Consider the following 25,690-nt stretch of genomic DNA (forward strand, 5'->3'; position numbering starts at 1 on the left):
TTCTCCCATTATCATTTTCTCCACTTCTGTAATAAAAAGTTGTCTTCAATAATCTGTGTCTTGTGGCATTTTCCCAACAGATGTTTGGGCAGTTAACATCTCCGTCACCACAAAGGGCTGTGCTTTGGTGATTTTGTTAGATGTTTAAAAAAAGCTTCACCCACCTCTTCTTCCTGGGTAAGTGGTCTACAGTTAACTCCTACTATGACATCACGCTTATTTTTTACCCCATTTATATTTACCCTAGAGAGTTTCAACAGGTCTGCCTCCTACTATCTCAATCTTACTGTAAGTAGATACACCTTTGATAAACCAGGAAACCCCTCTGTAAAACCTACTTTTTGCATACAATTGCCTGAGTGTTTTTTTCAGGGCTTCAGAGCAGAGCCTGGAGCTGGAGCACAGAGCAACGGAGCTGCAGGTTTTTGCCCAGAGCTGGAGCGGAGCCGGAACACAGAAAATCATGACAGCTCCACTGCTCCAGATTTTTTTTTTTTCCATTTTCAATCCAAAATGAATGATATTTTAGCAAGAAAGTCCTAAAGGTACCAAAAAGTTTAGGATTTTATAACAATTGATATTAACATCTACTTTACCACTGTACGTAATATGTCACATTTATTCTCACTTTGGCCAAAATCAAGATTTCATGTACAGATACAAAATTACAAAGTTTTTTGGAGATGTGTTTTATTAAATAATCAGATAATTATCAGACATCCGGCAACTCTGCAGACTGCTCCCACCCTTGTGCCAAGGTTAGGCGAGTATGTACTCGCGTAGATTAGTTAGATAGTTAGATTAGCATATGTTTATTTTCAACCTTGTAACATGTAGCCTCGTTATTTCCCAACAATTAATGTTGTAGAACAGCGATAGCAGGTACTAATGCTACGGCACATACCAAATTTCATTGTTATATCTATATTAAAGCATTTTTGAGATACTAATTTAAAACTTGGAAAATATTTCAAATATTTTTACTGCAAAATTTCATAAGAAAAACTAACTGGCAATATATAAATAAAAAATTATATTAATTATGTATATTAAAAATACTTTTCTTCATTAAAACTACAAGAAACATTTAAAAATATTAAAATATACTTTAATAATAACTTTGTGTAAAAAGAAAATGCGATCATTTTTGTCCAGAAAATCCAAAATAAATTCGAAGTACCTTAAGTGGTTGAGTTATCATAAGCAGGTACATTATTAAAAAATGTAATGCTTTTGTTCATTGCTTTTCGAAGATCATAACAAGAAACATTTAGATAAAGTAGCAGCACGAGAAGATTTGGCCATGGCTTCAACAACAACAACAATCAAATTTGCCCCTCATGATTGATAGCCAATTTACGGAAAAGGATCTCAATAACGTCTTTATTTTTGAATTTGAAAAGCCTAAATTTGGGCTTTTGGGAAAAGCAAAGAAGAAATCGGAAACATGCAAGGTGGAAAAGGAAGTGAATGGCGAGCTCAAACCATGTAGCTTCAAGACAAGTGAAGCAAGTGCTGTGAAAGGTTTCAACCTTTGGCGGCATGTAAAACATAACCATCCTGAAAACTATGCAGTTCTGGTTACAAAAAAGGACCACGAAGATGAGGCAAAACAGAAAGCTGACGCGGCTAAATGACGTTCATCTGGCTTTTTGAAAACTCCTGGAGAAAAGATTTTTTGCGGAGCTTCATCTGAAAAGAAACCCAAAATTGACCAAACAAAACTTGACTCATATTTGAAGTCCTCAAAGGTTACAGTCACCATGGATGCCAATACTTTCCGTGAAGGGTTAATGGAAATGGTTCACTTGAGTTCAACACCGCTCACTACCTTCAGGCTAAAGAACAAAGGATTCCAAAAAATTGCAGGTGAAATGGGTCGGCAGCTTGACGTTTCGACAGGGCATGATGTGGTTCATCATTTAGTTGTCAGTACAGCTGAGTCTGGTCGCGAAGAGCTCAAGAAAGCGTTGAAGCAAAAATTGTGCTACCTGAAAATGGATGCAACAACCCATGGAAACAGAAATTTCCTTGCAATCAATGCTCAGTACAACGAAGAAGGAAAAGATAAAGCCGTGGTAAAAACCTTGAACATAATCGACATTGAAAGGCGTCACAATTCTTCCTATGTGAAAAGTCAAGTAAAAGCTATTTTAGAAAAATTTTGGATCAGTGAAATGCAAGTACTGAGCATCTGTGTTGACAATGCAACAAACATGACGTGTGCCATCAAAAGTTTCAGCAAGGACAATGAAACCATTTGTACCTCTGAGAACAGGGATGTGGACAGAACTGAAGCTGTTTTGCCTGATGAAGGAACTAAAGGAATAGATGAAATCGAACTCAACATGGATGCTGCTGCGCAATGCGTGAATGACCCTAGCCTCACACTTCCAACATGGCTTCATGAGGACAACTCAAAAGTCCAACCGATAAGAGTATGAATACCACACCTCAAGTTGGCAATCTGGGATGGACTGAACAAAGAACATGCGAAGAAATTTCTGGCAAAAATTCGACAAGTCATTGTCAAACTACGAACCCCAAGTATTCGAAGTGTTCTGCTTGATCTACATGGGGTAACTCAATCATTGGATACTGTGACTCGCAGGGGTTCAACATTTGCGATGATTGATCAGCTTCTCATTTTTCAATCTTACTATGAACAAGTGGCTGCTGCTGGAACAAGAGAACTCAAGTTAACAAAAGCTGAATGGGACGAAGTGAAGAACCTGTGAGACCTCTTGGCAAAGCCAAACCAAACAACTGTGAATCTTCAAGCTGTCGATGTAACCCTGGGAGTTTTAATGAAGGAATGGCAAAAACTGTCAAAATTCTTGCAAGAAAATGGTGGACAAATTGCAGAAGGAATTCTATCCTCCATGCAGAAACGCAAAGAGAAGCTTTTTGACAATATTCATTTCCTTGCTGGAGTTTATGTTTACCCATGGTATTGGATTCTTCTTACCTCAAAGGAAATACCAAAAGCAAAGGAAGGGTTCCTTGATATTGCTCAACTCCTCGAAAAACAAAATCTAGTGCTACATTTGAACTCGGCAAAAGAGGTTGAAGAAAACGAAACACAACAAAAGGAGTCATCAACAATCGAATTTGCGGTTTCGGAAATAGCAGGCTGTTCTTAAACTTCCATCTCCACTCTGAACTTGTTCAAGCGTCCATCCCTGAGACGTCTTCAACCATCACAGGGAAATGGAGATAATTGAGGCACCAATTCTTCAGAAGATGACGACTTCAAAAAAGAATTGGATAAACAAAACAGACACCGGCGAGTTTCTGCAATTCATAATTGTAATGAAGCATCATTCAAGAGAAACTTTCGGAAAGATTGTGAGGCGATGGAGTCTATTAGTAGGCTAAAAGTTAAATCTGTTTTTGAGGCCATTCATAGCTACCCACACCGCATTCAGGCTGTCTGTAGAATTGCTTCAAGCATGCCAATAACTCAAGCTAGTGCACAGTGACTGTTTTCAGCTTTAAAGTTAATTTTAAATGATCAGTAGCAGGCTATGAAAGACGACTTGATTGCTGCAATAATTTTTTATAGATTGAATTATGAATGATTCTAGTTTGTATCATTGTTGATGACATTTAAATTGTTTTAAAACTGAATAAAAATAATGTTCTCTCAAAATTACAGTATGCACTTTTTTATTTAGTTAGAAATTAATATGAGTCAAAGCAGAGTCGGAGCAGACCTGTAGCAGTCACTATTGGTGCTGGAGCGGAGCTGGAGCTGAGCAATTAAAAAATGTGATTGCTCCAAATCTCTGGGTTTTTTAATGAGAAAACCAAAATTCTGTTATGTGAATCCATACTGACACTGGACTACTCACTTCTGGGTTATCATCAGAATTTGAATCTTCAGATCCCAAGTACAGATCTCTAAATTGAACAAATGGAGAGCAGTAACTAAGAGCAATAATAAGCTGTTATCCTCTGTGTCAACTAGCTATTAAAGGACAAATGGATGCCAAATTTCACTGCTATTTGATAGCTAGCTAGCTAGATAGGAATGATGAAATTTAGAAATCCTGGGCTCTGTTCTAGATTCTGGAAAGAACTTTATCCAGAGGTTATATATTCTTCTTTCTCTGTTCCTATCCCAGGTCGAATTGCGCATCTCTTTCCCCCTCCATTCTAATCAGGCTCTCCGCCTTTTCCTGAGTGATCTCATGGGAAGCAAGGATAGCACAGGAGAATGAACTTCTCACCACAACACAACCCTAGTTGTGACACCTGAAGGCCAAACTATGGATAACAAAGAACAAGGATGAGTGCTTACTTAGAGCACTTCTCAGATTCAATAAAAAGTGTTGCTTTTGATCTATGAAAGCCCAGATCGGCTAGATGATTTAAGATTTCACTTTTAATCTCAAGTAGCAACTAGGATGTTCTCAAACCAACCACCTTAAATTTGTCCAGCAGGATGCTGGTGGCAAGAAGTACCCAGTAGAGGATCTTCAGCTTTGGAAGTCTATCCTTCCTTGATCCAACAGAGACAATCTGTTGGCCTTCAAGAACCATCCCAATGTTTGTTTAACCAGTCTATTGCAAGGTGGGTTATCCTGGTGGACTCAGGACATGCTGAACAACATGGTGCCCCTGATCAATATTTTAGCCATACTGGAGTACTGGATCTGTCCCTTTTCTTAGTTAGTGAAACCAAGAGAAAGTGATCCCCTCCCTTCCTCCTATATATCCCCCTTTTACACTCTATTAAGTTTGGTATGTTTGAAGTAATCAGATGTGTTTGGAGAGAGTAGTTTGGGAGAAGACCATATTGTATGTTAACAATAAGGTGTGTGTCGATGGGTGAAGAAATTGAGGGTGTGCTCTCTTAGGTGGCTTGACTTTTCATTTCCTTGTTTCTGTGTCAACTGTATGGCAACCTTAATTATTCCACAGTTAATTTTTTTATATATGCATGTACACATGCATACACACAATAAATCCAAACGGAGCTCCATACATCTAATGAAGAAAGAAATGGGGAAGACTAGTGATGTCTATGAGGGACTTAATTCTTCTTAAATTCTACACAGATGGGCAGTGTAGAAAACCCTAAGATGGCCCAAAACTCCACTAGTGCAAAATTAAAGTTGCCCAGCAGTATCTCATGACTTTCCAGAACATCAAGTTCAGCTATATCCAAACCTATGATAACCAGGAAATAAAAATTTAAGGTAATGGAAACAAGTTCTGAAAATGAGTAAATACTAAGTTAAAGCACCTCCCATCCCTGAAACACAACTTTTAATTCTGGCTTCTTTCACCAACACCCAAACCTGAGAACTCTACCTACACTAGGGATGTAATAGTGTAGCCGGTTAAATGATTAACCAATAAGCAAATGCTTATCGATTAATTCTACCATCTACACGCAGTCACCAACCCCTACTCTACGGCTCTGCCAGTACATTTTTTTGGAAGGCTGGCCAGGAGCCTGGCTCAGTCCATGTTTGCACCAGGTCCCAGCAGCTACCCCCGCTGCAGCTCTGCAAGGAAAATATTTTAGGAACTAGCAGGCAAGCAGCTTGGCTCAGTCCTGGCTCGTGCAAAGATGCAGCAGGGATAACTGCCGGGACCCAGCGTGAGCCGGGACTGAACCAGGCTGCCTGCCCATCAGTTCCTAAAATACTTTCCCTGCAGAGCCGCAGCAAGTGTAGCTCCTGGGACCCGGCACAAGCCAGGACTGAGCCAAGTTGCCTTCCCACTGGCTCCTAAAATACTCTTAGTGCAGAGCTGCAGCACGGGTAGTTGCTGGGACCCAGCACAAGCTGGGTCTCAGTGTTTGCAGTGTTAACCCTTATCGATTAACCCTATAGTCAACAAAAAATGTGTTGTTGAAACATGATTAACGAATTACATGCTTCTTAACATCCCTAACCGACACAAATGCTACAGAACATGCTGGGAATATAACACATGACCATTGTAAGTCAAAATCTAACGCTTTATTTTTGCTAAGGTAAAATTCATGTTTATGTCAGACATAGAAATTAGGAGGTACCTATATGTGGCCTATACTCAAAACCTGACCCTACTCTACACAAAGAATCATACAGACTTGCTAAAGTTACCATATTTTCACCCTTTATCTGAAGGTTCCTTCAGTGAAGGCACTGCCTTCACTTACCCCTCATTAAGCCCCACAGACCACTGCCATATACATTACCTCATTCTGACAATCCGCATGACAAGATGACCTCTGAGCCACTACTAGCAAATCCTACAGAATTAAATACTGAAATGAGGCATACATGACCTGAAATAAACTTGCAGCTCTCATATCACAGTAACAGTTAGCCAATCTAATCCAGTTTATCACTCAACAAAACTAACACCAAACACCATGAAGATACTTGATGTGCATAAAAAAATTCAAATCTTTGGAACACAATATAATAATGGCAAATTCTCTTAGAACTGCCTTATATCTACTTATGGCATCCCCTCTTGCTGAGCCATTGCCAGCTCCAGTGAGCAGGACTAAGGTTGAGTTGCCAGGGTGGAATGAACCTTTATTCTATTTTCTGGTTTTCAAAAGTGTAATGACAGCAAAACTCAGTATTAAGGGTAGGCATGAGGCATCACCAGCCCTGAGTTTCAACCTCCTTAAAGGTTTTTTATTTTTAACCATATTTCAGCATACCTATATACCACAGCCCAATTCTCTTCCTTTACAGGCTCTGGCTCTTTGAAAAGATTTGCACCAGTCATGGAATGCACTAGCTGCACAGTCCTTTCACTGCATCAGAAGCACTCCTTCATCTTTAGTTTCCCAAATTGTTTAGCATTGCCTGGGAAGATGGGCTGTGCTAACTGTTGGAATGGGACCCAAGATATAAGAAACAGTGTAGGAAATACCATGGAGTTAGCAAGAGCAGAGCAGAAGTCTCTCCCACGTCTCAGAAACCTTCCTTTTCAGCCCACTCTTTCCTGAACTGCATATCCCCTGCCACTGCTCAGACCACCAGGAATCTCTAGTCACAATCTTTCATCATTTCAGATATGGTTTACTGCCATCATTTGTGCATTAAGACATTTTTAAAAGGGCTGCTAACAGCAAAGTAACATATATGAGACACACAGAAAGAGAATGAACATGAAGCCCGTGGTAGATAAGCTGAAACAAAACAACATTCAGAATTTCCTGAAACAATCGCTTTTAAAAAAGAAAACATTTTTTTGAGTGGCAATGATTTCAAAGTTGCAATCCACACAAAAATGAGCTATTAAGTCTTAATCACGGGGTTAGTCTCAATTTTGTGCATTTTTCATGCACAATCTAACTAGTTACTTAGTAACCACCTACCAGGCCAAACCTAAGGAAAATGGTTTGTACATCAGGCAAATTATCCGAGCATATTGATCATGCTAGTCCAGAGCTGTCCAGGATAAAAACATATCAACCAGCATATTACAGAAATTAACAACAGGAGAATTGCAAGCCCACATACATACAGTTATTTCCATGAGAATAAAATCACAATGTTTAAATCCTGCAAATTATACCATTATTAAAACAAACATCCCATTTACACTACTCTTATCAGATAAATAGCTTTATTGTATCTAGTGTTTCATCCGCTGCTGCAAAGAGGTTCAAACTGCATTATCATTTACCAGAGGCAGCAATTTGTAGGAAAATGTAGCACAGACCTCCATCTTATTACTCCTTTTGTGTTATGCTAAAGGAGTCCAGGGGGGAAAAAAGCAGAGTCACCACAACATATGTATACTAATTATTTGTGTCATAATAGTCTTCAACACAAGGTTTATTTTTCCTATATTTATCACTTTAAATATAGCAGTATGAAGAGACTCTCCTGCTCCTGAGCACCCCTTTGTGGCCAAGGGCATGTCTGCAACTTCTCCACCCGGCTGTCTCTGGGAATGGAGGTCTCCCAGATGGCTTTCTGGTTGGTTGCCTGGGACCAGGCTGCTTCTTACCTCCTTGCTGGAGCTGCTGGAGGTTGGGGGTGATCCAGGTCCACCCACTCATCTGGGTCCCAGTCCAGGGACCCTGTTAGTAGCAGTTGCCTGCTAACTGTCTCTGCTTCCTAGGCCATTTCCCCAAGGCACTGCTCCATCCAGCCTTCTCTTTCAGGACTTTGAGGTCAAGTTCTCATCATACCCTGTCCAGGGTTCTGTAAAGTGTTGAAGTCGGTTATGGTTAGTCCTCAGTCACTGGACCCGGGTCTCAACCAGATCGGAAGTTCAGCTCACACTCGGAGCTGTCCAAGGTGCTGCTGTCCTCCCAGTCAGTCCCCAGATCTGACTGGGTCAAGTTCCAGTGAGGAACTGCCAGGCCCTTTTATATCAGCCTGCTGGGCCCTGATTGGCTGCCACAAAAACAGCCACTCTGGTCTGTTTGGAAGACCTATTTTCTACTCTTTTCCCTGGGGCAGTGTGCAGCAAGGCCTCCAGATTCCAGTAGGGGACATCGAGCCTAGTCCACGATGTCACAAGCAGAAATACATTACATACAAAATGTTGTTAGCTTAACAGGAACCAAGCTGAATTAGAGCCTTCAAAAATGTCAGGTTATTCACGGTTAAAGCTCAATTTCTCCAATCCAAAAGTGTATGCGTCTCTGTTATCTCACTTCTCTTGGCAATTAATTCTACACATGTCAACTCAAATACCCAGGGATTTCATCAAATATCAACACATTGCACTGGGTATTATTCACGACCCTCAGTATATATTCCAAGACAAAAACATTAAGATGCTGTTACGGTTGAAAGTACATAATCATCAATTTATAATAAAACTCATTATAGGAATGGTGCAATTATTCCAAAAATAAGCATAATAAATGCAAGGAATTCAGAGTTAAGGCTAAACGCAAAAGAAATCCAAATATGTTAAGGTATGGAAATGCAAAATTAAAGGTGCCCAAACAACTTTGTTTCATACAGAGGCAATGACTGGGGACAAGGGATGAAAGATGATATGCCCCCCAAAATGTCATGGGAGGAAGGAGCAAGGGGTCCGCAGCTGTCCAACTGCCACTATCATTTACCAGATAACGGAGGGCCCTGAGGATTAGCAGGGGCCTGGCACTGGCAGTAGGGATGGTCCTCCCCCACACTCACTGGCCACAGTGGGAAGTGGATCAATTCAGGTCTCAGCCATGCTGCTCTGCTTCCCACTGCCAGTGAGTACAGCAGGTGGTTCCACCCCTTTCCCCAACGCCCTACCCCAACAATGCAGGCCACAGAACTAGCAGTGGCCTGGCTCAGTCTGCAGGGATCGGGACGTCCCCCTCGTCTTCCGGCGCACTCACTCATGATGGGAAGTTAAGCAACCCAGCCCAAGTCACTTTGCTTCCCCAGCTCCTAGCCGCATCACTTGGAGAATGGGTGTCAGGGGAAGAAATGGAACTGCCTTCCACATTTACCAGTAACAGGAAATGCAGTGATGCAGATGGGAGCCAGGGGAGCATAAAGAGCAAAGGCCGAGTTGCTCCACTTCCTGCCAGTGCCAGTGAGTGGGGGGTGGGGGGGGAGAGCAACCCCAGTAGTGTCTCAGGCTGCATCATTCAAGGGGAAGAGGTGGAATGGGGCAGAACAGAGGTGGTGCAGGGGTAGGGAAAAAGCAGGGAGGGGGCAAAATAGAGATTGGGGGAAGGGATAGCATGGGAGTGGGGCAGGAAGAGGTAGGGATGGCATCGGAAAGAGTCATGAGAGGGACAGTCACATGACTGGTGCCCCCTTGTGTCCCTTCTTAGCAGTCGCCACTGCCTGCACAGAAACCATGGCAATAACCATCTGATTAGAATTAAGGTCTTTTAGAGTTTGTATTCCTAGATTATGCAAAACTGATTTTTAAGAGTTCTTTTTCTTTCCCCCATTTTAGAAACGATTAGAAAAATCAAGAGAGGTATTCTATTAAAAATTCTATAAAGTGTTAATTTCTATTAGATATACATGGCCAAAAAGCAATAAATGGTACCTATTAGGAAAGCTTTTTTAAGACACAAAGGTTGAAGCTACAATACATCAACTGGCTAAATGTCGGACCAGAGATTTTGGAAAACAATACTTCTTTCAGGACACTGAGTTCAGCACGAATTCTTGCCAAGTTAAAGGAATACAGTCAACTTGAAATTTGGTCAGTTTAAGAAAAATTACTTGAAAGAGTTTGAGGTACATTGTAGGGCTGTTAAATATTGGTTAATTAAATAATTGATTAACCTCATGAATTCTTATTGGTTAGTTGACTATTCTGTGCACTCCAGCCCCACTCCTGGGGAGCCCCCTGCTACCGCCTCTCTCTCCATCAGAGGCAGCAGCACAGGGTGCCAAGGAGGGAGCTAGTCCATGAGGGGAGCAAGTTTAAAAACCAGCTCCCCTCATGGATCAACTGCCTGCCTCTCCACACTGCTGCCTCTGATACAGAGGCAGCAGCAAGGTGTGGCAGCAGCTCCTGTCCAGGGGTGGGAGCAGTCTGAGCTCCCAGACCCAGCACAAGACGGAACTGAGCTGGGCTGCCTGCCTGCCTGCCTCCTAATACACTTTAAATGCAGAGCCACTGTGGAGGTAGGTCCTGGACCCAGTGCAAGCCAAAACTGAGCTGGGCTGCTGGCCAGCCTGCTAAAAAATGTACTGGGGGTGGAGGCAAGGAGAATGAATGTAGTCTATAGCATTAACCTATAAGCTATTATTATTTAACGGTTAATCCACTATACTATTATATTCTTAGTACACTGTTCCAGAGTTTCCCTTTCCAATGTTTGTGGTTAAATAATCACACTTTGCTTTTTTTAAAACTACTTTATTTTTCTTGCTGCTTTGTGAAAAATCCATATAATCTCGGAAACTCATCCGAGTAAACAGCAAAACTGCCTATACAAAGTAAAACTGCAAAAAAGGGAAATACAGGTTGAACCTCTCTAAACAAGCACTTACTGGTCCAGTAATATCAATGGTCCAGAATGATTTTAGTCAGCTGGACATCCACTTTTCCATTGTAGGTGGGGGCAAGTGGTCTGGCAAAGTTTCCCCAGTCCTGGCTCTCAGCATTTGGTGCTGTTACTGAGTTCTAATTTATCCCTAAATATGTTTTCTAAGCAACCAGCAAGCTATGATCGGTAATGCTGCTAAGCATAAGCATGTGTCAATACAATACAGCAAAAGGTGGAACTCTACCTGTGTGAGTTTTACAATGTAGCATCATATACAGATATGATTTGTAGAAGGAAAAGAAAAGAATCAAATCCTTATATTTTTGTCAAAAGAGACAGTAAAAAAGTATGAGTGTTCATAAGACACTGATAGGGGCAGCAATTTAGTTAGTGCACTGATGCATTGGTTCAAGCTTCAAAGGAACAAAGGTGTTAGCATTTCAGGCAAGAAGATAATGGCACAAGCACAAATACTCCACAAAGAACTTAACCTGCAGCATGCATGTGACTATTCACAAGAATGACTTGAGAAATTTAAAAACAGGCATGGCAATCGTCTACATCACATGTGCAGTGAAAAAAGAAGTGCAGATATAGAAGCTGTCACTAAGTACGTTAATGAATTTGCACAGTTAGTTGCAAGTGAGAGGTTATCTCCAGAGCAGGTACACAATGCTGATGGAACTGCTCTCTATTGGTGCTGTATGCCTAAAATAAGTTAGCAACAAATGCAGAGGAGCCACCATCTGGTCTGAAGGGCTACGTCTACACTGGCCCCTAAAAACGGAAAAGGGATGCAAATCAGGTAAGTCAGCATAGGGAAATCCGCGGGGGATTTAAATATCCCCCGCGGATTTAAATAAACATGTCCGCCGCTTTTTTTCCAGCTTGGGGAAAAGCCGGAAAAAAGCGTCTAGACTGGCCCGATCCTCCGGAATAAAGCCCTTTTCCGGAGGATCTCTTATTCCTACTTTCAAGTAGGAATAAGATCCTCCAGAAAAGGGCTTTATTCCGGAGGATCAGGCCAGTCTAGACGCTTTTTTCCAGCTTTTCCCCAAGCCGGAAAAAAGCGGCGGACATGTTTATTTAAATCCGCGGGGGATATTTAAATCCCCCGCGGATTTCCCTATGCTGACTTACCTGATTTGCATCCCTTTTCCGTTTTTAGGGGCCAGTGTAGATGTAGCCAAGGAGTTGAAGGACAAGGTAACTGTCCTTGGTTGTAGCAATGCAGCAGGTACGCACACATGCAAGCTCATGGTTATTGGGAAAAGTGTGAACCCAAAGGCACTGAAAAGGGTGAAAATATTCCCAGTGATATACTGTGGCAATAAAAAAGCAATGGATAATGACTAATCTATGTATTGATTGGTCTGAGAAATATTTTGTATCAGAGGAATGAGCCCATTGCACTTTGGTAAGTCTGGATCTGAAATGCAAAATTGTGCCGATTCTCAACAATTGCTCTGTCCACCCTAAAGCAGAGCTGCTTGTCAAAGATAATGTAATGGAACTTTATCCACCCTAAAACTGTATCTCACAGCCTTGTGATCAGGGTACCTTTCTCTTATGATACCTGAGGTGTATGTATCGGTCCAATTTAGGCATCAATTGCTAGTATTGCTTAATGATGGGAAGAGTTTGACTACATTTAGGAAAAAATTAAATCTCAAAAATGATTGGACACTAGCGAGAGCCTAGAAAAGAATAACTCCACCTACTCTGAAGAATGGATGGCCATTCCTAACGTCTGAGGACAGTCCTGATATCAATGACAAGCCCAAGTTCACTGGATTTGAAGTGTCTGAAAACCAAAAAATTGTTAGGGAGTTAATGGAGTATGCCAGCAGCATATCCCATACTAGAATGCTTGAGCTAGCCAAGGATTTGGGAGAGGAAAATTTACTAGACTGGCTGGAGGTTGACAAAGATGCACCAATTGATAATCAAATGAAAGATGAAGACATTGTGCAAAGGGTACAGCAGGGGAAAAACAAAGATAAGAAAGAATTCAGTGATTGCGATGAAGATGAAGAGGATGTTGAGGAAAAAATTTCTATCGATAAATGCATTCAGTTGGCAACAAATTTAAAAGGAATGGAACAAAGACATTTCATTTCTGAACAAAAGATCATGTCTCTCTGCATGACACAAGAAAAACTCATTAAAGCAAAACCAAACTACATGAGACAAGCCAACAAAGAGGAGCGGTGAACAGCACTTAACAGTCAGAAATCCTATTGCCTCCATTTCATCTACCCTGGATATACCTACAGCAGAGACCCCAGATGCAACTCAAATTACATTTGAGTTCGCAGTTATTGTCTCATCACTTTGGAATTAGAATTCAGGCATCATTTTAGATGAGTCAATTACAGAGTTACCTGTATTACTATTTCTTTTTGTACTTTATTTTGTTTTTTATGCTTTATCTATTTATTTCCTTGTATCAATACAGTAACATTTTGCAATATCACTAACACTTTGTTAGGAAGAGAACTGGCAAGACTTGGCAAGGTGACTTTGCAAGCATTGTTCCGTTTATTCGCCTCAGTGAGATAAAAAGAATAAGAGACCTATGCGCACTGTATTGACCTCCCGTGTTTTGGCAAATTTTTGGTTCGGCACTGGTTGTGTCCAAAGGGTGCTGGACTAGAGAGATTCAACCTGTATTTTCTCTGTAATCTCATAATAGTAAGCTCAAGTATTATTTGTAATGAAACAGAAGCGTGATTTTAAATAGATTAAATACAGGGGGACAAATATGATTCTAGAAGTTCTATTCACCAGAATTCCAACAATAGAGATTTGGAGATTGGGGTATTGGTCATTGTCTCTATGGCTGCTCTCTATTTTTGTTTTTAATTTTGCTTTAGTCCATTTGAATTAAAATATAAAATGTTCAAGATTTCTGGGAGATTATTGGTCATTTCTTGTTCTAGAAGGAAGCATTGTTTTAAAAAATTGCTCTGATTTAAAGAGACTCTTTTTAGAAAGTGGGATTAGGGCCTGGATACTCCCAAATGACATTAAGTAGTACTTGGATACTCCTATTACCCACTTTTCCTTTTTAAAACAAAATAAAACAAAACAAAAAAGGACTTGTAAAGACGATTGGTCCCTAACAAGAAGTACAAATATTTCATTCTGGGAATTAACCTTTATATGTAATCTCTAGTTGTCTTTCCCACAGCCCACTCCCCTACAAACAGTCAATGGCATGATGCCTGAGGAAGAAACTGTTAAATACAGAAATTCTAGAACAGAGGGTGTCTTTAGGGTGGGAGGGTTATACCTTTTGTAATGAAAGGAAAAACAGTCCAGTGTTTCAGGTTCTATAGCCTGAACTCAATTCCTCACTTTGCCACAGACTTTGCATGTGACCCTGAGAAAAATCACTTTGCTTCAGGCCCCCATTTGTAAAGAGGGGATAATAGCATTGTCATACCTCCTGAGAGCACTGTAATAATAAACACATTAAAAATTACAAGGCACTCAGATACTAATCAGTGAGGGCATGATAGCACTTGATCTATATTTCAAGTGCATATTTAAAATGCCAATTTCATAGAAATATAATTTTTTTATACTCAGCTATCCAAAGATGTTAGTTATACACTAATACGTGCAATCAAATTTGTGTATAACTAATTTGTGCAGATACTATGTTCAAAATAAAAATCTACTGCAACAAGGAAATAAGCTAAAATGATTGCAAAAAACCCACACTCAATAAGGTCAAAATTACTAGGCCAGGGCTACTCAACACGCAGCCCATTTGTTTGGGGCCCGCGGTGCAGTTTGGGTTTACGTGGTGCTCAACACACGGTCCACAGGTGGGAGCCAAACCAAAAAAGTAGTCAATATAATTGTCTTCTATTGAGATGAGTTTTAGTAGTTAAATTCCTGGACTGTCATTGCCCATTAAAACTGCTGTCATATGGGTGGAAATCGGGTAAATACTGTATTTTATTAATATGAGCAGAACGGACTTTAATGGGGCCTGCGTGTTGTGTAGTCTTGCCTTAATCTTTGTATTCATGCTTGTCAGTGTGAAAAGCTATTTGCATATATATTTGCATGTATATGCAGCCACAGTTAAGTTGTGGCCCTCAGCATGTTCTGCGAGTATCATTGTGGCTCCAGGGCTTCCAAAGTTGAGTAGCCCTGTTCTAGGCTGAGTGCACCAAGGCCTTCTGGGGCTTTGTCATTAAGAAATCCAGTGAGGATTCACATCACATTGAATTTGGGAGTAAGTGGTAAGATATTCTCAGTGGACTGCACTCTGCTTTGGAACTGGCTCCCACATTTTAAGCTGCAGTGCATCACATTAGTAGCAGAAGCTGGGCAGGTATTTATCATTTGTTGTATGTAAGGGTGTTAATGACAGGTGTCTTGTGATTGACGGCAAATATTTATGCTTCTTAAATTTGATTTGTTACATTTGAATACTTTACAGCACTGTAACAGTAATGGGCTTGACAAAGACTTCTAATAGTTTTCTTGTGGAACAAGCCCAGTAAATGTAACAATTCAGAGAACCTCACACATGCAAAAGTTAATGTTCCTTTTTAATTCGAAAGTGAGGGGATTTTGAAATTTTCTAAGATACAGAAACTATCTGTAGCTACATCAAGGTAAAATAAAATAAACCAAGTAGAAAACATAGAATCGTTTATAGAAACAAGTTATGAGCTTTGTGGTCAAAAAGGTCCCCTTTCAGTTTCTAGAGTGCAAAACTACAGTGAACAAGTTGGGAGAGTCCATCTGATTTAGACAGCCTGTATTTCTTTACATTCTGTCACTGCCAAAAGACAAGTATGTTCCAAAAGCCTTGGAAAACGTTATTTTCACAACAACCATTTCAGTCTCTAGGGCAGAGAATTAAAAACCAACACAAATTAAAATAACTAAATAAGAAAAATGTAATCTTATAGAAAAAATCAAAGAAAACACCCGGAGCCATTAAAGATACTTAAACTCGCCTCAAGCCATCACCTCAGGCAAAAGCCTAAGTAACCAGGTAGGCCTTGAGGCTTGCTTAGAATGCCAGTGAATTCTGGGTCTGTCTGATCAATGGGGAAAGAAAATTCCAGAGTCAAATGCCCCAAGAGAGAACATCCTTTCTAAGCCCTCCCAAATAGACTGTCCGTAAGCAAATCCTAGCTAATCTCATCTGTCAGCATGAAGCATGGGGAAAGAGGAACTCTTCTAAGCAGACAGAATTGAAAACAGGAGTTCTATAGATCAAACATCTTGAATTGTCCACAGGAACAAATAGAAAGCCAAAGTAGTTGCTACACGTTTCATACAAGAGAGCTTTCTAACTGGGTGGGCATCATACATTTTGGCATTGGCTGAAAATTCGGTGTGAATTTGAAGAGTATCTGACAGCACATTGCAGTAATCCAATCCAAAGGTCACAAATGGAAGAACAAGGATCTTGTTCTATCTTAAGTATTTCTATGGTCTCCATCTTAGTACCTGAATGCTTCACAGTCTTTAATGTATTTACCCTCAGAATATTCCGCAGGGAAGAAAACGCTAATAATGCCATTGCACAGATGGGGAACTGAGACAAAAAGAAACTACAGCTAAGTCTTCACTAGAAGCACTATACCTGCATTTGCATGTCAGCAAAAACACTCACTACCATGACAGGAGTGGGGTCGGAATTCTCCTCTTTCTCTAATTAATCCACCTCCCCAAGAGGCCATAACTAGCTCAATGGAAGAAAGCTGTCTACACTAGGGACTAGCACATCATAACATTTATGGATTTTTCATACCTCTTATCACAGGGTGGGTGCACCTAGTGTCCTCAGGGCAGTGAGGCCTAGTGGCTAGAGTCAGTTCCCACTTCCCTTCCTCAGGACAGTGAGACTTTCCGGCCAGAGTTCCTTCTCTCTCTCTTCCCTCAGGGTAGTGAGGCCCAGCAACCAGAGTCAATAATAACATTGCCTACTCTCAGGGTAGTGAGGCCTAGCAGCCAGAGACAGTAGCAAGACTTGTAGCGCTCCCCCCTTGTGGGGTTAATGGGAATGGGATAGGGAGACCCAGGCCCACACATTCCACCAGATTCCAGCTCAGGGCCCTGTCACTGGTGGGTGTGTCCCTCCACTAGCTCAATGAGGAATCAGCCCAATAAACGCTGAGCTCTCGGGAGGTTAACTCCTCACCCTGGACTACTTCCTATCAGACTCACCAAGAGAGACTTTGCCAGTTTCCTCCAAACTGGAAGCTTCTCCAGCCATTCCCTGCTGACTGGCCTCTGTGGTTTGGTCAATCTGTAGCTGTTCTTTCAGAGCTCTGGCAGCAGCTCCTTCCCCAGCAGCTGTCAGGCCAGATTGAGCTGCTCCACCTGCCTTTATATCAGTCCTCCAGGTGGAGCATGCCCAGCAGAGCTGTGAAGGCAGGGCTCTCTCAGCCAGGAAGTCCTGGTTAACCCTCACTGGTCCGGTGCAGGGTTGGTACATCCCATCACACCCCTAAACAATATAGCTCGGTTGAGCTAACTTTTTAGTGTAAAGAGAGACTTCCATACAGGAAGTCTGTGCTAGGAATTTAACCCAGCTCCCAGATCTCAAGCTAATGTCCTAAGGACTGAAGTGGCTTTAAGATATGGATTCTCCAAACAGGATAGGGTGCTGTCTCCCTTTAGAAAACATGAGACATACTTGCAAAGCTGGATGAGATTCTGAAACATCTTGGAAGTCTCCCTTCCAGGACTGATTTTGTGATAGGGATTTGGTAAAACCTTTTTGAAAGTAGCAAATATAAAAGCTGTCTTTCATTCAGGATAAATCTAAGAAACATATATGATTCTTTCAGATTATTAAACTAAAACAATAGGAGCCATCACCTGGGACATGCACAGCCAGGATAAGTCAATCACATCATAACACCATTAGATAAAAAAGAGTTTTGGAACAGCTAGAGGGTACTACAGTTTGAGTGTCCTGGGTAATGGCAGGTACCTTTGATAAGAAGGTAATCAGTCTTTGTGGGGGAAGGGGCAAATCAGGGTTAATACCTCCTGGATAGGGAGCAGTATTGGGCAGCATACATTGGTAGGAGGATGTATGAAGTGGAAGTGTGGGGATGGAGAATTATGGAAGTTAAGGGGTCAGGAATTAACTGCACTGGGAAAGAGGACCATTGCTGGGTCCTAATTATAGGGGATGAGTAAGTCTGTGGTTGATGAAGGCGGTTCAGAGCCCCATACAAGTGATTTGCCCCACAGCCCTCACTTCGGTAGGGATGGCCCTATTTGGAACAACATTGGAATTCAATTAAAATGTAAAAAACCACATAAAAATTGCTTTTATTAGTTAAATGAAACTACCTTAAAAGTGTTGGATACACATGAGCAAAGTCAGCTTGTCAAAACATGTTTTGCTTTTAAAATAATAGTTCTTTATTGAATAAATCTGTTAACAGTAGTCAGATAATTTAATAATTATTTCTGGTCATCATTGGCCAACTTTTGGAAGGTATTTAGTTTTCTAATCCCAGCGGGATTTGGAGAAGTGCCTCAATCAATAGGAATTAGATACCTAACCATCTTAGTTGTTTTTAAAGTCCCACTGGGCTTTTATCTTTAGATGTCTAATTACTTTTGAAAATCTGGTGTCCTTCACGATTTTTAGAGTTAGTAGATCTCAGCCTCTCATTGTTATTCCTATATTGGAAGAGGAAATGAGCTTTCCATCTCCTAGATAGTTTTGCAACTTTGAAAGAACTATTCCAAATTGTGAAAATATTCTCTGACCCTGCTAATAAACTGAAACCAAATATAATTAGGCAAATGTTCCTCTACACAACAACTAAAAATTTGCACGTTTCAAAAAAAGTAAATCCCAACATTCATTCCATTCCATACACAGAAAATAATATACTTACTTAACATGGCACATTGCACTGTGACAATTATAAAGGTTGAATTGACATAAACTAAAAAAATTTCCCCTTGATTTTCTATATATTTTAAAAAGTAGCCACCTTCAATTCCTTAAAATTTGAGGACTTATTGATGCAGCACAAATTTACTTAATATTTAATAGATTATTGAAAACTTAACCCTTAAGACAGGTTGCCATAATTTTAAATGCAACTTAATCAGGTTTATTTTTAAAAAGAAAAAATTAATTTAAATTAAAAACTATTTAAATAAAAATATTATTTTTATTTTAATCATCAATTCTGGGGCCAGTTTGTTTGGGGCCAGTGATTATGGTTTAACTACATTCTATGTGGGCAAATAGAGGACAACCCCAACAAGCCATATAGATTAATATGCATATGCACATACACACTTGGTCATTCAAAAGAGCAATTAACATCCCAAAATGGATGAGAAGCATGAACAAAATTGATTGGGAGGAAATATATAAACAAAATGAAAATCGGGAAACAACATTTATAGTCATAAGCATTTGTAAATCAATAGGCCCAGATAACTTCCACTCAAGAGTCCTAGAGGAGCTGTCTGAGGAGATCTCTAGCCCACTGACATTCATTTTTAATAATTGTGGAATACTGGGGAAATACCAGAAGATTGGAAGAGTGCTAATGTTGTGCCAATATTCAAAAAGGGCAATTGGGATGACACAGTAACTATAAGCTGTTTATCCCTGACACCCATCCTGGGCAAAATAATGGAAAAGCTGATACAGGTTTCAATTAACAAAGAATACCAATACCAATCAGTTTGGTTTTATGGACAATAGCTCTTGCCAAACAAACGTGATTTATTCTTTGATGAAATCACATGTTTTATTGATAAAGGTACCAGATTTTTATAAGGCATTTGACTTAGTACCTACCTCACAACATTATGATTAAAACCCAGCACTATAAAATATCAATAGAGCCACACTGCATCGATTGAGAATTGGTTAACTAACAGATTTTAAAAAGTAGTTATCAACGGGGAATCATCACTGAAAGCGATAGTTTTTAAGGGGATGAGTACAAGGCCTGACGTTTCAAAATTTTCTTCAATGGTTTGAAACCAAATACTGTATAATGTCACTGCTGTATTAAATAATGACAGCAAAGTAGTCATATAGAACTATCTAGATCCCTTGGTAAACTGGCCCATTCAAACTAAATGTGTTTTAATAGAGCCAAATGCAAAGTTATATATCCAGAAACAAGGAATGTAAGACAGACCTACAGAATGAGGGACTATTTTGAGGGCTGGACAAAAATGCCTTATAGTGAGAAATTTAAGACCTTAGTCTGTTTAGCTCATCAAAGAGTAAAAGGTGACTTGATCATAGTGTATTAATATCTTCCCAAGCAGAAAATACCAGGTAATAAAAGGCTCTTTAATCTAGCAGGGCAAGATATAATAAAAATCAATGGCTGGAAGCTGAAGTCAGACAAATTCAAACAATAAATAAGGCACTTAAAAAACAGCAAGGGCAATTAGGCATTAGAACAAGCTGCCAACAGAATCAGTGGATTTTCTATCTCTTGGTGTCTTCAAATGGATGTTTTTCTGGAAGATATGCCTCAACCAATGTTACTGGGCTCAATAGAGGGTTACCTGGGTGAAATTTAATACTAGAATATTAATGAGATCAGACAAAATCTAATGGTCTTTTCTGGCCTGAACCCAAATTTCCTATGTAACTTCTGAAAGCCACTTTTCAACTTTCTGTGCTTCAGTTTCTCCATCTATAAATTTGAGATACCACCACCTTCTCACATGTATAAGCTTACTCATTAATATTCAAATATCAAAGCACCCAGGATATTTTTTGATCACTGAGATACTCTCTGAGAACTTTGGATGGAAGGTGCTAGCAAAGTTGTAGTAATATTTGAAGTCATAAGATACTGTCAGCAAAGTTAATGTAGCCCTTCACAAACATAAAAAAACAAACAAACAAAGCAGCATTAGATACAGCTGCTATCTGGGAATCCATCAATAATTGACAACTCCTAAGGTTCTGAGCCTCATTAGCAAACATACTCTCAAATAAGGATGATATCTACAGTATCTCACTCCGCCTTTTTCCTTATCCAACCAGCAGCACATCAGACTTATCTTGAATGAGTTTCAAAAATCTAGCTTTCCTTCATCTCCTAACTGTGGCCAAGTATTAGGAAGGCAAAGAGCCCACACTACCGTATATAAATCTAATGAAAGGGGACAAAATTGAAGGAGACATTCAAAACATTAAAGGCATTGAAACTTACACCACCTCGCTAACTCTCAGAGTAACTGCCTTAATATATAGGGCCACAAATTGCCATATTTTTAATTAAAAAAAATCACAGAGCATTCACCATAAAGTTAGTAAAAGACACGGGTATGGAGGAAATAGTGTGAAAATAATGGGAGTGCTGTTTAAAGTACGAGACACTCTGAGGGCGTCAGGTCCTACCACTCATGGAGAGTGACGCCTAGACAGCATGCACAGACCACACTCCACCACCAATGACAACTCCCATCCCGCAAGACTGGGCCCAGCTCCCCATTCCAGGCATTGCAACCTGATGCAGAACTGCAGCACTGCTCAGATTTGACCCAGCTCCCCTCTATTATGAGGAGCTGGACAGGCCAAATTTGAGCATGTGGTGCTCAAACGCAGAAAGAAATCATTGTGATCTTTAAATCTGACCTTCAGTATAATACAGGCCATACAACTTCCCCAAAATATCTTTAAGAAAAACATCTCATAATGATTGAAACATTGCCAGATGGAGAATCCACCACAACCCTTCATAAATTGCTCCAATGGGTAATTATCCTCAGCGTTAAAAAATTATGAAGTGGCAGCCAGGCCAAACCTGAACAGTGCTGCAATCTCACTGGACAGGTCACAACACCTACAGCATGGAGCTAGACATAAGCCCACAGAGTAGGAACCACAACTGCAAGGTACATTTATAAATCCCTGACAAATAAAAGCCACGGAAAATAGAAATACCCAAGTACCCAGGATATTTCTTTACCACTGCGATAACCTTTCAATCCCTTCTTATATGCAACCACCTTCTGTGCAATTCCCATCTACCTTTGCAAACATCTGTAGGTACACCACCACCTCCTGATGGTGAATGGCATCAAAGAGCTAATAGATTAAGAATCAGCGTGGACCCAAAAGATCAGTGAATACATATTCCACACTTGTACAAAATCCATCACAGAATTGTGTGGCAGTATTTTTAGTTATGTTCTAACCAGTACAACTGCAAAGAAAACCTTCCAAATGTAAGTCAAATAACTGATGTAATGCAGTCACTGCACCCAAAGCAGAGTTGGGGAGCCAAGTAATATCGGGGTTGAACTACATGTTTAAACATAATGTAAGGGGAGGCAGAATATAAGCATATTTTAAAATAACTGGGCTGTTTGATTCAGTTGCAGCTGTCTTGAACTCTATAAACAAACTTAAACAACTGTAAGAGAAGTATGAACAAATACATCCACCTAAAGTATGTTAACACCAATAGATATTTCGCAACCAACCATTTTAGCCAAACTATCTGTTGCACGCAGCATTAAATGTAGGGCTGGACATCACTAGGACAGATAACTGATGTTATTTGCATTGCTGTGTGATCAACAATTGCTCCAGCATGAACTCCACATGTCTTTCCAAATGTCAAAAGTCCAAACCTGTTATGTTGTTGTAGGCATATCAGTTCCAGGATATTAGAGAAACAAGATAGGTGAAGTAATATCTTTCATTGAACCAACTTCTGTTGACAGAGATAGGCTTTCAAACATACCTCAATTACCTTGTCTTCCTAAATGATCAAACTAAGAACATAAGAACAGCCATGTTGGGTCAGACCAAAGGTCCATCTGGACCAGTAGCCTGTCTGCCAACAGTGGCTAATGTCAAGTGCCCCAAAGGGAATGAACAGAGCAGATAAATCATCAAATAATCCATCCCACATTGCCCATTCTCAGCGTTTGGACTGCCACCCTAGCTAATAGGTATTGATGGACCTGTCCTCCATGAACTTTACTAGTTCTTTTTTGAATCCTGTTATAGTCTTGGCCTTCATAACAGGTTGAATGTGAATTATGTGAAGAAATACTTCCTTTTGTTTTAAACCTGCAACATATTAATTTCATTTGGTGAACCCTAATTTTTGTTTATGAGTAAACAACACTTCCTTATCTCCTTTTTTTACACCATAGACTTTTATCATATTCTCCCATAGTCATCTCTTTTCCAAGCTGAAAGTCCCAGTCTTTTTAATTTCTTCTCATATGGTAGCCATTCCATATTCTTCAACCCTATCTGTTGTGCTTTCCTGATCCTTTTCCAATTCCAACACACCCTTTTTTATATTAGGCAATCCACATCTGCATGCAGTATTCAAGATGTGGGTGTATCATGGATATTCTCTGTCTTATTATCCATCCCTCTTTTCATGATTCCCAACATTCAGGGTTTTTTGGGGGGGGTTTTGGCAGCACATTTGAGTAGATGTTTTCTAAGAACTCTCACAATGACTCCAAGATCTCTCTCGAGTGGTAACAGCTAATTTAGACTCAATAATTGTATGTATATTGATCAACATTGAATTTCATCTGCCATTTTGTTGCACAGTCACCTAGTTATATAAGATACTTTAGTATCTCTTCATAGTCTGCCTGGGACTTAATTTTCTTGAGTAGTTTTGTATCATATGCTAATTTTGCCACCTCACTGTTTACCCCCTTTTCAAGATCATTTATGTATGTTGAATAAGACTGGTCTCCCTTGGGGCGCTACTATTTACCACTCTCCATTCTGAAAATTGTTTTATAATCAGCTGTCAAAACCTCAAGTTCTCCCTCAGCCTTCCCAATTTCTACATTTCAACATGTTAGTACAAGAATCTGAAGCTAAAACTGAAGTGACACTAAAATAGCTAAATAAATAATACATAGGATAAAAAAACTGTTATTCATTTTCCTATTTAATAGGAATGTCAGTGGTTAATTGGTTAAGTATCACCCTCATCAGGTGATGCTAACCGGTAACTGGTTATTTAGTGGCTTGGCAAGGCTGGAGCAGTGGGCCCAGTCAGAGCAGCCACCCACCCATCTGCGGTGCAGTGGGCCCAGTCCAGGAGCAGCAGCTCCAGTACCTGCCTGCAATGCAGCAGGCCTGGCTGGAGCAGCTCCCTACCTGCCTGCGGCATTGCACAACAGGCTGAGGCAGGCTGGAGCAGCACCCCACTGCTCCCATTTAAGAAGTTAACCAGTTAAACATCATGTTTAATCAGTTAATTGATTAAATAAGATTTTTCATTAAAATTAAACAGGTTTGAATAAAAAGCTCCATTTCTGAATTTAGTAACTGAATTTTCCGATGCCCACACTGCTGTGCCTCTGAAGGCAGGAGGTACTGTTTACGAGCCAAGCACTCCAGATAATACCAGTGCTGCCTTGACACAACCATTTTATTAACTTTGCTTCACAAAGGCTAGTCTATCTTTATAAAATACATAGTTCCTTGAGAATGGTCTAACAATTGCTCATATAACTTGAAGTTAGCCCAGCATCTTCTAGAAAGTCAGTGAGAAAGAATGGGCTGAAACTCACCACGACAAGACACCACATTTGTTCCCATCCGTCTATCCTGCCCACAATATAAAACTGCTATCACAAAGGCAGCCAAACCAGAATCTAATCAATCAATCTCATTCATGAAAAATACCAGCAAGAAACCTTTCACTCTGCTTCCAAATTAAAACAGCCCTGATTCACCAGACTGTCCAACACATACTAGAGTTCCTCTACCCAGGAATTTGGATGTTGTACTGGAGAAAAATAAAATAGCTCATGGTGTTACCTCTTTAGATTTAAAATTTCTTCATGTTGAATTCAGTCAAACAGAACAGAGCTTTTATCACTGGCATTTCACCCTATTTCCTTTACATTTGATTAGTCATCCATCACCTTAATACTATAGTAACACGTAGGGATGTAATAGTGTAGTCGATTAACCAATAAGTAAGAGCTTATCAGTTAATGCTATAGACTTAGGGATGTTAGTGAGTAGCCAACTATCTCATAAGTAAATGCTTATTGAATAGTTGAGTAGCCACTCGACTAGTCACTTCCCCGTCCTCTTGTTGCTTTTATCAGAGAGGCAGCAAGGTAGGGAGGAGTACCCCACCACATTTCATTAGGGTGAAATGCTAGTAACCCTTTGGGGCTCTTGCACATTTCAAAAACAGAAGTGCCACAGGGTATACGGGGTGAGTGGAAACTCAAGCAGTCCCTGCTCACCCCATGCTCTCTGTGCCTCTCCCACCCGCCCCCTCCCCCCCCCCCGACCTCTATCAGAGGCAGCAAGGGTGGGGAACAGGAGCTGGCACCAATCCCTATTTGTGGCAGACAGACCTGTCCTCCGCAAACAAGAACTGCTGGACTCACGCTGATCATTGCACCGCTGCATTTTAAATGTAGTACAGCAGCAGTGTAGGTGGCTCCTGGAGCTACCTCTGCTGCACTCTGCACAGCAGCACTAATCAACTAATGGTATAGTTGATACCAATTGTATTGATTCTACGATAAGCCAAATAACCACACTTTAACATCCTTAAATAGACTACACGCATTCCCCCCCCCTCCCACCACCACCTTTGCCAGTAAATTTTTTTGGAAGGTTGGCCAGCAGCCTGGTTCAGTCCTGGCTTCCACTGGGTCCGGGACCTATCATAGAATCATAGAATACTAGGACTGGAAAGAACCTCGAGAGGTCATTGAGTCCAGTCCCCTGCCCTCATGGCAGGA

General features: G+C 40.4%; 1 protein-coding gene and 1 pseudogene across 4 annotated transcripts in view; one reads left to right on the forward strand and one right to left on the reverse strand.

Moving 5' to 3' along the window:
- The window catches only part of FAM168A (family with sequence similarity 168 member A), a 372,849-nt gene that overhangs the window by 338,602 nt on the left and 8,557 nt on the right, over positions 1–25,690 (reverse strand). The window lies entirely within an intron of this gene.
- On the forward strand, positions 141–3,581 carry LOC149525992 (uncharacterized; annotated as a pseudogene).

This window comes from Pelodiscus sinensis, chromosome 1 (genome assembly GCF_052426305.1).
Source record: "Pelodiscus sinensis isolate ZL-2025 chromosome 1, ASM5242630v1, whole genome shotgun sequence".
Lineage (NCBI taxonomy): Eukaryota > Metazoa > Chordata > Testudines > Trionychidae > Pelodiscus > Pelodiscus sinensis.